Raw genomic sequence first — 14,233 nt, 5'->3', positions numbered from 1 at the left:
GCGGTGTTCTCCCCTTTCTTATTATAATCCAGTAAACCTTTGAAATGTATTCTTTGAAAAATAAGCACAAACAAAGCTTTTATCCTGCTGGGGTGCAGACGCCATGTTGCCTTCCCAAAGTTCATTGACCCTATGTAACAGCATGGCACTCACCTCTCATGAGCACCCCCTTCTGGTCAGGTGTGTCTGCAGTCTTTCAGTTCTGTCGGTGGCTTCTCAGGAGGTTTTTCAGTGACAGCCCTCCAGCCGAGTCACACACACTGTCTGTGAGTCAGACAGACCCCTTCTCAAGTATGCAGTCCACCAGAGGCCTATCTCAGTAAGGCATCTCACTAGCCCTCCCCAGATTCAGGCTTTAAGTAGGCCCAGCCCTGGTCTGGGGCTGTATGTGTAGGGCTTCCTCCCTGGAGACACTACCTTCCCCGCAGCCTTCCCTGGGCTCAGTCCCAACAGTCAGCTAGGAGCTCCTTCATTGCTGCACCCATCCCCACAGCTGTCTGAGGCCAGTTCCAAGCAACAACTGCAACTGCTTTATTCTGCAGCTCCTTTTATATAGCCCTGCTGGGCCCTGATTGGACGCTCCCTGAAGCCGGTCTCATTGGCTACATTCCCATGCCACTCTAGGCCTCCTGGAGGACTTCTCTTCTGCTCCTCTCTGGGACAGGGTGTGGCAGGACCCTGAGGCCTCCAGTAGGGGGCCTATGGGCCTATTCCACACCGTCAAACCCTGCTTCAAGAGGCAGGAAGGCTTTCTGGGGGTGCAGTCTCCATCCTCCATCAAGATTAAGTATGCCTCTTTCCCCACTTGCTCTCCTGATGGCTTTGTTTACCTTGCATGTAAATGTGCTATTCTTTGTCTTTGGTGACACCTTGCCTAATTTATATCAGAGACACATTCAAATAGGTGGAACCACATTTCTTTGTCTGAAATAGGAGTGGCTTAGACACTGCTTGCCAAATACATTTTAAGAACATATTTTCAGCACATATTTATAATTGTTCATATAAATACCCATACATACAGCCACACTAATATTAATGACTAGCGTGTTACCAGTTTGTATATGATACCTTACATAACACCTTTTAGATACAGATCATGACAACAGTGTGTTAGGTGTAGTGAGTATGTCAGGCCTGACAAGAGTTGCTGACACAGTGTAGTGAACCACTAGTGGCCTCTGTGTCACATTTTCAAATAATAAAGATCTTTCATGGTAAACAAATTATATCAATGAAAAACAGTTACCTGTTTTCACAGTGCAGGTGTTCACCAGCATTTTCAGGCTACAGGAGTTGTCAGAAGAAATTATCTGTTGGAACACCATTAACTTTTTATCAGCAAAAATTTTAGATAGAGATGTTGGGAAGATATTGTGAATCCAACAGTGAGAACTGGATCCTCCTTCATGGAAATTTCATCTTTGTATTGGTAACCCATATGCCAAAACTAAATAGATATATTTGAAAATATAAGGGGTATCATATTTTTCACATAGTGGTAGTAAGGCAGGACAGCTAACGGCCTCCCATCTTCCCTCGTCAGTCTGTCTAATTCATTCAGACGGGTTTCGCTATAATAGCAGTATTGCTTTTTTGAGAATGCTTGGGTGGTACCAGAATTTTAGTGACGTTGCAACTGTGATGATTGCAATTGTGTTATTCTCTCAGACAGAAAGAGTTTAACAATCTAATGCTCTAATTATTCATGTGTATATTAGTCTTCGCATTTTTACACTTCTCATTATATACATTTAGAAAAAACATGGTTGCTCATTCAGTCTCCCTCTCTGCTAATGTGGGATTGTGCCCAGCAGTACATTTTCTAGTAGGTTGTCCAATCTAGTTTTAAATGATTCAGGCAGTGGAAGCTCTTCTCCTTTTCCATCAACACTTTCCTTTGAACTCTGCCTTACATTCTAACAGGTATTCAGTAACCCTCCACTAGAATCTCGTAAATGTACAATGACTTGACAGATTGTTTCTGAAATATAGCTTATTTTGTATATTTAAAATAACACGCGTGGAGTGGTGGTAACCCATTTCTACTTTACCTGGCAACATACTCATTACATAGAATAACTCTTCTCTTTAAACACTCCTTCAAATATCTGCACAATTGACTTTATTTTTTGGTCTTTTTTCCCATTAAACATGAAAAACACATATCTGGTAGTCCCAGAATGTTAATATATAGGTACCTTCAAATTCTCTTAAAGAGGTATCTAATAAATTATTACACTTATTCACCAATGGCATCATATTAAATGGAGAGTGCCTGATAATTTAAAACTTAATTTACAGTCTTCACATCTTATTTTATGTGTCTTATTCTATTAAAGCAATGATCAGCCAGCTTTACGAGTGGGAAATTAATAGGTGATACTTGAAAAAAATCAATTTGCAAGCCAAATCTGAGCAGGCAGCACTGCTCCTCCTCACTGCTGCCAATGATATACACCATGCGTAATGTGCATGTGGTTGTGGGCACCACTGGATAGAAAAGTGTATGAGAGAGAGAGAGAGAGATTTCCCAACTCTATCAAAATACCCTGTAACGTAAGGGAAAGTTCACTGAGTGAGGCAGAAATTCAAGTCTTACCTCTTCCACAAACCGGCTAATAACTATGTGCCCTTTGCAAACCCTTATTATTGAGAAAGGCGGCATATCCCTCCTCTAAAATGATGGCAACTTTCAGTGGCACATGCATTCTTAATTCTGTCCCTTTCTGTGTTTGAATTACAATCAGGCCCCTGTGTATTCTGCAGTTCTGCAGTAATGGAATTCACTTCATTGTAAAATATTGACAAAATTATGTTACTAGCCCTTATGGTTGTGAAAAAAACCGTCACAAATATGAAATCAATACAGTGGAATCTGCCTGAATTTGCAAAGAACCTGAAACAAAAGGACTGACATTTGTTACCCACTCATGCTGACAGTGATTCTCCTCCAGCAGATGTCCTTGAACCCTCTCCCAAAGGGAACTTCAGCATCACAAAAGGGGCTCAAGAAAATGAGTTATTGGGCTGTATTAACTCCTGTTGTGCAACAGGGGCACATCCACACAAGGAGCACCTTCCCCGGAGGAGGAGCGACAGGATATCAGGCCACAAATACCACACGATAGCAAACAGTATTTCTGTGATTCTTGTGCTAGGTAAGCGAAGGTGACAGTACTATCTGGGAGTTGTGAGGCTGATAGTTCACATTTACATAGATAAACTTTACAAATTTGTCACAAGCTTTTGTTTCTTTTGGAAATTTTGCTTGCTAAAAGAAATCATATGCAAATTATATTCTAACAGTTGACTCTCCAAGCTAGGAAATATTAATATAACAACTGAAAATAGAAGTCTTGGAAATATGATTAAAACCAAGAAGTTCTCTGTAAATTTGACCTTCCTACAAATGTAATGAAAAAATCATAAGAGTAGAAAAATTGTTCAGTTACTGTAATAAGCATGTAGGCTGAATTCCTATGACAAGGGCAGTCTGAGAGACTGGCCAATTGTATCTGCAGTCCCTTCGTACATATTAGCCTCAAATCTTCTAAATGGAAAATTGTAACTGTCATGCGGAACCATAGACAATGAACACATGTTAATTCCTATATTTCTTAAAAAAAACCACCCTGAAATTTGCAATCAAACTAGGTATCTGGGAGGAGAGATGGGGAACTTAACAAGTCACAGTCTAGAACAACATCCCTTAAAATTAGAAGTCAAATTACTCCCACTCACTAGAAATAGCTCTTGATTTATTTCCTTCCACTGAAGTCAGGAGTGGTTGTAAAATGGTCATTAGATAGAGAAATATTCTAAAATATCAACTACCTTGTCTGGCAGGGCAATATCCTTTTGATAGTGGAAGGATATTAAAGGAAAACTGCAGTCTATGGTTAACAGTTTATAATCCTCTAGCTATAAAAACAGATAAATCACCAAACATTTTAAAGAACTTTTATAACATATAATGTAAATAAATTACTAAAGACACAAGAATCCATTATATGGCTGCCTGCTGACTAAGCACCCAGAACCAGACCCAGAGCCAACTGGACCTGGGTGGTAATCAACCTAGTGCATAAGTGGTGTGTGGAAAGGACGGGACCATAGGCAATTGACATGGATCTCTTCAGAGGTGTATGTAAATTAGCTCCCACCAATCCCTCCTAGCATAATTACATCAGCCTAAACCCTCTCCTCCATATACCTCTGCTGAAGCCACAGGAATTCCTGATGCATCATTGACCCCTACACTGCTTCACTGGGAAGAGAGGAGGAGAACAAAAAGTCCATACATTGTACTGGGGGCTATCTAAGGAGCCTCCTCCTAGCCCAATTGGTAGGAGGGAATCTTCAGCTCTATGAGCACCAAACTCTTTCTTTGTACATCACTTCCATTTCTGAGTAACCTGCTAAAACACCACAGTGGGCCAAATAGCCCTTATAAGTTTTCCCCACTGACTGTCAACTAGAAGGAACCTGCCCCTGCTGGGACTTCGGGGAGGGAGGGTTACATTTGTGTGATTGAACATTTTTCCACTGGAAAATGTAGTTTCACCAAAATCCAAACTTTTCAAAGGAATGTTGAGTTCAAGGAAGTTTTCCTGCAAAAAGGAGAAATTAATCATTTTGTTTCATTCATGTTGAAATGTTTTGTTTGATTTTATGTATATTGTTGTTTGTATTACTGTAGCACCTAAGGAGCCCTTGTCATGGACCAGGACCCCATAGTGCTAGGACTGTGAAAACACATTATATAATAATGTTTCAACATTATCAAAATGAAACATTTCAATGGTCCTAAAACAACATTTTTCAAAGTCTTCATTCATCAAAAAATTTCATAATTTCAGCTTTTTGTTCTGATTTGGAATGAAAACAAGTTTCAAAATGTCAGAATATCCCTCAGAATGGAAATATTGGTTTTGACCAGTTCTACGAGGATAGGACAAGAATTTTCCCCTATCAGTTTTATCCCCGTCCCTCTCTCTTTGTGAAGAGTTATAATTATCCAAATTAAAAATAGCCATCCACATCCATCCACTCACTGTCCACCTGTCCTAGGACTCGTATTGTTACTAGAGTCTAGCTGCAATCCTCTTGTTAATGTATTAAAAACAGTAAGAAATAATATATAGAAATGTAATGTTTAACCCTACACAAATAGGCCCTGGGGAGGGAAGGAAAATGTAGAGCCCTCTTTATCCTTGATCTGGAGATGTGGTACTTCCACTGAGGCTAATAAAACCTATTTACAACCATAGGGGGAAGAACAGACCCTATCCTAAAGAATAGTTTGTGGCATGTAAACACAGTCATGACTAGGGGGCTGTGCGAGACTGCCCCACTCCAGGGGGTGCACAGTCCCTCCTGCTGGAGCTCCACGGAGTACACAATAAAAACCTGCCAGAAGGAACTATCATCAGGGATTTAAGCTGGGACCCCCAGGGTTAAAAAGCCTGAGTCTCCACCATTTGAGTTAAAGGAGTGGTGAGCTAGGCTAGCTATAGTAGACCCATCACCTCTGGGTAGCTGCCACTAGAGCAGGGATACACATGGGCTACAGATTCTGAACCTCGGAATGGTGCTGCTTTCTCCCTTCTCCATGGCCATCCCATTCTATAGACTGGGGCAGAGGGCAGAAGGGAGCAGGGCCTCTTCCCCACATCTCTCTGTTTTCTGGGGCTATGTGTGTCCGACAAGCCTTCCCCCCAAGTAGGGTGACCAAATGGGACACCACGTGGGGCTAGCCTGAGGATTGCTCCCCCTGCATGGGGCTATCCCAAGCCCTTCCCCAACCCTGGGGCTGGCCCGATCTGCTCACCCAAGCCCTGCCTGCCCCCCATGCGAAGCTGGGGCTGGCATCACTGCTCGCTCAAGCCCTGCCTGCCCCACCGCCCAAGCTCTGCCTTCCCCCTGCATGGGCTGGCATCAGAGCTCACCCCCCCCACGTTTCTCTGCACCCCATTTTTTGACAAGAGTGGGGCATTTGTTCTGTTTGCTCTAACAAATGCCCCACTTTTGCCAAAAACGTCAGGACAACCAGGACAGAACTTAAAGGGACTGTCCTGGCCAAAACGAGACATATGATCACCCTACCCCCAAGTGCAGGGACAGTGATTGTTCTTGGTCCTCCTCTGGGATGTGCAAGGTGAGGAAAGCTCCTTATGTTCTCTCCATCTCTGTGAGAACCCTACAATGTGTACACATTGATGGAGAGTCTCAGCCCTTATGGTCCCAATGGCAGAGCACAAAGTGGAAGTAAAGCTGCCTTAAAATATCATCTGAGGATTCTCCTAGAACAGAAAAGGAGTACTTGTGGCACCTTAGAGACTAACCAATTTATTTGAGCATAAGCTTTCGTGAGCTACAGCTCACTTCAGGAATCCTCAGATGATGCAGGGCTGGCATAACTAATCTTATGTCGGCTATTCCTGGCCCTCGGAGTGCAGCCAGCATTCCAGGGCAGGATGGGATGGGGAAGGGTTTACTGGAGGTAGTTCTGGAGCACACCACACTGTGGCAATCCTGGCTGTCAAATCCTGGATACTTGGGAGGCTGCTCTCTCTTGTACCTGAGGTAATTGCAAGCTCATGCTAACTGTAGCATGTTGGGTGCTGCTTTAATCACCAGACAGTTTTAGGTGTGAAAATATTTTCCTGCCTTTCACCCAGAGATTGTAACACAGACTATTTGAAAGCCTAACCCTTCATGTGGTTTTCTAGACACAATTCAAGTTGTCCACAGCTTTGCCACAGATTAAGTGCTTACAGTATATGCTCAGGATTTGAGGTCTCTGCACAGCTTTATTCGTCATTAATCCTTTCCATGCAAGTTATATTGCTATTCTTCCTCAATGTGATTATACAATGTTCCCTTAATATATGCCTGGAAGAGAGTGATTTAGCCCCAGTCTACATTTTTGCGCTGCTATAACAAACAGCTTTAGTCTCTCCCATGCAACTCAATCATGTGCACAGCATTTCAAAAGTAAGGAAAACAAGGCATTGCCCACTCCAGCACTTGCTATATTCCTATCTTTTTCTGATATTTTAAATGAACCTTTTTTTGTATTGATGACAGTTAGAAGAAAAGAAAGGATTATTATTAATGAACTGTCAGGACAATAATTGTATTACTTTTCTATACTTCATTCAAACAACAGGATCACCAGTGATTGCATCTTAGTTATGATAATCACACTTCAGTTATTTGATTGGTGTCAGCTTTGAGATGTGCCAGACCCTTTTAGGGGAGGACACTGAGATTTAGCTTGAGGCTACATTAGATCAGGTTTAGGATGGACAGAGAGGGAGAGCATATAAAACTTCTCAGCCTGCCCAATTTATGGTGTGACTCCCCAAATATGAAGCTGTTTTAAGTATTTATATGGCCACTATTACTGTAGTATCTTAGTGCTCACTGTTCTCCTCACAACACCTCCATGAGATAGGGAAGTGCTATTATCCCCATAATACAGATGGGGAACAGAGGCATAGAGAGGCTAAATGACGTATACAAAGTCGAATAGGAAGTCTGTGGCCAAGCAGAGACTTGAACCCAGGTATTCTAAACCTTAGACTACAGTCCAAACCACTGGACAATCCTTCCCTGATAGTGGTGGGGAAGGGCCATGATCATATGTGCCTCTGCACTGATCTGAGGTGCTAAGTCAGTGTAAGGGAGCTCCTCCTTTCCCCTTTAGCAGGACTTGCTTTGACCAATACTCTGAGATATTGAGTTATTACCTGGAGCGCCCATGGGCTGATATGCCTTCACCCTACCCCTTCAGGCAGTGTCCAAAAGCTATATTTTAGCCCGACGTTCTTTAAAAACTAAGAAACAGACAGTGGGACAGCAAGAATTTCAAAGGACAGCATATGAACCATGAATGGAATAAGATCATTAGGTTAAACTTGTATAAAATACACATAACGAAATGCAAAACTGTCAGGATTCCAGCCTTCACCTTTGGTTATGAACTCACAACTTGGGCCCATTTTCACTAATTTACATGAATCTCTCACCTACAAGTGGACCCCTTGCCCAATGAAAATGGGCCCAAGCCAAGATGGCTCTCTCATCTAAAAAGTATAAGAATGCTGATTTTCATATTTACCATGTGAAAAATAGCCATTTCAGTCAAAAATGTGAATAAAATAAAATGTGAACATTTATGAAATGGCAATAAAGGAAATAGCCAAAAGATATGTGGGAAATCACCACCACCACCAAAAATTGTGAATTTCACATAGGCCTATTATGTGTACAGCTCCCGTTCCATGCAAGATTATTTCCTACAGTGTAATTTTCAGTGGTGATCAGTTTCATTTTAAATCTCTCAAATGATGGGTTTTACACCACTTCCCTTGGGAGACGGTCTAATAGTTTGGTCATATTTTATGGATTTTTAGCTAAAAATGACCATTTCTTAATACCCATCCACATACCTGGTAGCTACCCTTTGTCTGAAGTTTAATCCTCAAATGAACCGATCTGGCCTGAGCCCTGTTAGAGGAGAGGCCTTAAAAGATGACAAAAGATGACAAGCAACATATCTTCTTTTGCAGAGAAATTGCCCATGAATTATTAATCTGACCCAGAAAAGATTATAATCAAAGACTAGCAGGAGCCCCTTGAGCACTGTTTGTGCATAATTCAGCCCCTTGCATCTTTAAAGCTTGGGGAGCTAACACAAAACTATGAAGCAGGAAAGCAATACTGTAATGAATATAGAACAGAAATGGGGTTCTTAAAGAATTGGCACATTCCCCAGTTTATCTACCGGGAAACTTATGTTCCCATTTATGAAAATATTTTCAATTGTTCCTATGTCCAGATTTTTTTAAGGAGCAGCGGGAGATACTGTTTGTAATCTCAAATATATTATTGAATCATTCCATAAATTCTGAGTCGTAAAAGGCTCCAAGGCAAAAGAAATGCTTTAATCCCCTTCTGGTGCATTTCATTTAGAAAGATATTACGCTTGTGTTGCTTCTTTGATGTCACACAGAGAGCCAGAATTTAAGTTTTGCTTCTTAACATAGGTATCATTTCCACAGAACCAAGGAAATAAAAATCTGTTCAACAGTTACATCAAATTATTGAGTAGCATGACATTGCTTCACAAACTCAAACTGCAAACCACCATGCGAAAAAAAGGTAATTAAAAGATTTTAGCTCAAACATATCTGCTCTGTGATGTGCAACAGCTGGAGCAAAGTCACCTCTGCTCTGTTATCTATTTTAAAAACAAGATGTTGACATGGACATCCATGCATTTTTATTGTCTTCAGATCATCATCATCTTTTTATGGGATCATAAGAAATCGCTGAACTATCTTCAATTACTTCTCATTAAGCCGTTCTTAACACAGTAGGCCTGCTAACTCAGACTACTGCAAAGATGTATGAAACTCTACAGTTTACGTATGCAAGTAAATAGTGGAGACTGGGTTTTGGCTAAATACTGCAGCCTTTGCTCTCATCCCAACTTTAGAGAAGTTCAAAGCCTGATCTGAATGAGGATCCAGACTCCATGGCTTGGTTGGAACAAATGCTGGTGAACAATATTATGACGCATGACCAGAAACGGTTAAGCACCCTGCAGGATAAATGACTCAAATTCAACCCTTAAAGACATATGGGGAGATAATGTTTGTGGTTTTGTGTATTTACATATATATTGGTAGAGGTCAACAATGCAATCAAACAGTCCCTGTCTATGATGTATTCTGTTAATTCAGAGATGAAAAGGACATCTTAACGTTTAAATGAACTGTAAACATAGGAAGAAAAGGAGTACTTGTGGCACCTTAGAGACTAACAAATTTATCTGAGCATAAGCTTTCGTGAGCTACAGCTCACTTCATCGGATGCATTTGAAGTGAGCTGTAGCTCATAAAAGCTTATGCTCAAATAAATTTGTTAGTCTCTAAGGTGCAACAAGTACTCCTTTTCTTTTTGCCAGTACAGACTAACACGGCTGCTACTTTGAAACCTGTAAACATAGGCTATCACTGTATTCATTTCTCTTTGAAGTGTATAGCAAATCACCTGTGAATGGTGGGAAAACAGGCAATTGCCTTATGTTAATCTGGGTGGATAATTACCAGCGATGTTTGGAAAAGGTCTACTTCCAAGTTCCCATGAGTGCCTACTGTTCGCTGAGGGACTCTGAGCTGTCATAAGAGGGCCTGAAACTGTATAAAAAATGGCTTGGTCCTGATCCTGTCATCTCAGATCTGCTTGAGGCCTCATGCAGGAGAAGCCTAAACCATAAGGACTGAGATCCCAGCACTGACTGGCCTACCCTGAATACAAACATTGAACTATAACCTATGAACTATTTCTGAAAGAACTCTTTGCAACTACAAAGCTCACCATCTCTGCATCTGATGAAGTGAGCTGTAGCTCACGAAAGCTCATGCTCAAATAAATTGGTTAGTCTCTAAGGTGCCACAAGTCCTCCTTTTCTTTTTGCGAATACAGACTAACACGGCTGTTACTCTGAAACATCTCTGCTATGAATGTGAAGCTCAAGAATTGAACTCATGTCTGTATGTACACTGATCTTTTAACCAATTCTCTCTCTCTTTTCTTTTTTAATAAATTTTAGTTTAGTTAATAAGAATTGGCTATAAGTGTGCATTTGGGTAAGATCTGGAATATTCATTAACCTGGGAGGTAATGTGTCCAATCCTTTGGGATTGGTAGAACTTTTTTATATGATGAATAAGATTTTCAGTAATCCTCATCATATTTGACTTGGGTGTCTGGGTGCAGGGCTAAGGCTGGGTTGCTTTAAGGGAACTGTGTTGTTGGCTTCTGGGTAACCAGTGAGGTATTATAGAAGCTATTTTGGGCTGGTTTGGTAAATCTAAGTATTGGAATATCCACCAGCTTTGGGGGATTGTCGGCCCCATTCTTTGCAGTTCACCCTAATTGAATGACCTCAGTTGGCTCCCCTGGGACGCCGGTCACAACTTGGTTGGCACAATTGCTGATGAACAATAGCCATAGCTATGGATCTCTCCAAAAATGCTTTAAAAAGGAAATAAGGAAGGACTTGATGGCTCAAAAGACAGTGTAAAAAGTCCTGGGCATGAGAGGTTAATACCGCATTCTTACATATTTGGCGGACAGAAACAAGAAGGATTGCCAAACTCTACAGCAACAGTGCGCACTACATAAGCTTGCAGGAGCTCCCTGTTGACTTACATTTGGTGATAATAACTAACCTTTACATTGCAACCTTCATGGACTCCAGAAGGTTCTAAAAGTGCTTAACTAATTTTGCAACTCCAGTGTTATAGGAATCATTTCATCTGTCATTTAAATGCAGGACAGAGAATGGAGACCAAAGCCTTATTCAATTGATACTATACAGGGAATTGCAGACAGATGGAAATGCAAGATGTAAACTCTCAAATCTAATTTGTCTAGCACACTATAATTTAGGAACCCTGCCTAGTAGATAGTCAGTGATTCTACCTTACACTATTTTATGGACCATCCATTGAAAGAATAAACAAGTAGCCAACTGTCCTCTGGTAAAATATGGAAAATGTGTGTCACATAGAAGTTACAACATTTTGAAAAGTGTAGTCAAACCTGGTCTTGGGCAGCCATGTGGAACAGCTGTCCCATCCCAGCAGATTGAAATATTCAGAAATTGTTTAAAGGTTTCATGAAAGCTGAAACTTTCTCTGGCTTCACATGCACGCACACACACACACACAAAAACACTAACAGAAACACTGCCACTTGCAAAGTCTGATATGCATGGTTGCTTGTGTACCAGAAACAGTAATGGGGAGGGGATGTGGGCTAACCTCCCTGGCAGGGAGCTGGAGGGCCAGGCAGGATGGTCCTGCAGGCCGAAGTTTGCCCACTTCTGCTATAAGTACTACCTGTAGAAGGCAGCATTTCTCAACTGTTATGTCAGCTGTATATGAACATATGTCACGTCGAATCAGTGAAAATGGCAGCATGTCCAGTTCAAATATGTGACATCTCAGGAGAGAGGAGTTATGTTACACATGAAGTTATGTGCACATGCACATCTTTGAAATAATCTTCCCCAGTTTGTTAGATTTGATTGTTTCTAGTTTTAGAGACTTTCTCATGAACATATGTTGGAAAAGACAAGCTTTGCTGAGTGTATTAAATGCAAAAAAACTATGTATGTGAGCAAGACTGAAGCACCCAGAGGTGATGGGAACATTTTACAAAACTAGAAATAAATAAAACACAAAAACTACTAAAGATTTTGGGGCCACCTGCCACAGTTGTAACTGAGTCCCAATTTAGGCACCGTGGTGTATACTGTATGAGTTTTCATCAGACAGCCTGCAACATTAAGTGATCCTACATATTCTCTAGGGTTCCTTTCAAAAACAGAGCATGTTATTTATCTAAAGTGCTTATATGGCCCTCATCACCGTCGTATATGAACACCTCACAGTCTTTCATGTATTTATCCTCCCAACATCCCTATGAGGTAGGAAAGTGCTACTCACCCCATGTTGCAGATGGGGATCTGAGGCCTAAAGAAACTAAGTGATTTGCTCAAGGTCACATAGGAAGCCTGTAGTAAAGCAGAGAATTGAACTGGGGTCTCACCCAGTGCCCTAACCACTGGACCATCTTTTTTCTCTTTATCAGACAGCACCGCAGACAGGATATGCAGTTTCTAGGCTAAGACTACTGATACGGATGCTATTCATAAATTTATTAATGAACAATAATTTATTTGATACATTTAGCCCTTTTTTCTTTTTGTTAATTATCCATGAACCGCTTTGATTTTTACGAACGTGTCTATTGGTTAAAATTATTCAGTAAGTGCTCAGTGCAAACACAGGGCTTGATCCTGCAAGGTGCTGACCCCCATCCAGCAACGCACTGGTGCACGTGCTTAACTTTAAGCATGTGAGTTGTCCCAAAGAAGTTAAGCACGTGCACCAGTGCTTTGCTGGATCACTGACAGGGTACTCAGCACCTTGCAGGACTGAGCAAACTATTTGTGACATCTCTACAAATCTGTACTTGCTACATGTACACTGGACATCTGCATTTTCTAACTGTAATCCTGTGTCTGGAAACAGGATACTGAACTAGAGGGACCACTAGTTTGAACATTCCTACTGTATGTTCCTATGCTTACTGCTGCTTCCCAGGTCCAGGATAACCTCCATATTGTCTCTCCCTGATGGTGGCCCCTTTCATCAGATCCTCTTTTATGCCTTATAAATTTGTTTAAGGTTCCGTTTCAGGTACAGATTTTCAAACTGCAAACCCTCCATTTACATGGGACGTGGAGCATGGAAATAGCCCTTAACCATGTTATGATCTTGTTTCCTGCTCCCTTTGCAAAATGAGGGGCATTTTGTCACCAAAAAAGGGATTTAGTCCCATTAAGAAACATTTCCTGATGATTCAATTTTAATGAGATTTTCTTCTGTACACTCCAGCAGATTAAATACAGTCAGAGACAAGCCATTAACTAATGCAAATGAAAGTTTCAGAGGAAAATTTGCAGAGTTTGTGGAATTATAATGTAACTTTCATTACAACCACATTCAGAAAGAGGCAACAAAACACTAACAATATCAAATAACCAGTAGAGCTGTCAAGTGATTAAAAAAATTAATCTCTCTGTTAAACAATAATAGAATACTATTTATGTAAATATTTTTGGATGTTTTCCACATTTTCAAATATATTGATTTCAATTACAACACAGAATACAAAGTGTACAGTGCTCACTTTATATTTTTCATTATAAATATTTGCACTGTAAAAATAAAAGAAATAGTATTTTTCAATTCACTTAATACAAGTACTGTAGTACAATCTCTTTATCATTAAATTAAACGGACACATGTAGAATTATGTATAAAAAAAAACTGCATTCAAAAATAAAACAAGGCAAAACTTTAGAGCCTACAAGTCCACTCAGTCCTATTTCTTGCTCAGCCAATCACTCAGACAAACAAGTTTGGTTACAATTTGCAGGCGATAACGCTGCCCGCTTCTTGTTTACAATGTTACCTGAAAGTGAGAACAGGCATTCTCATGGGCTAAAGATTCACATGTCCCTTCATGCTTCAACCACCATTCCAGAGGACATGCATCCATGCTGATGATGGGTTTTGCTGATAATGATCCAAAGCAGTGCAGGCCAATGCATGTTCATTTTATCATCTGAGTCAGATGTCAC

This window comes from Eretmochelys imbricata, chromosome 6 (assembly GCF_965152235.1).
Source record: "Eretmochelys imbricata isolate rEreImb1 chromosome 6, rEreImb1.hap1, whole genome shotgun sequence".
NCBI classification, from domain to species: domain Eukaryota; kingdom Metazoa; phylum Chordata; order Testudines; family Cheloniidae; genus Eretmochelys; species Eretmochelys imbricata.
Note: the sequence above shows the minus strand (reverse complement) of the source record.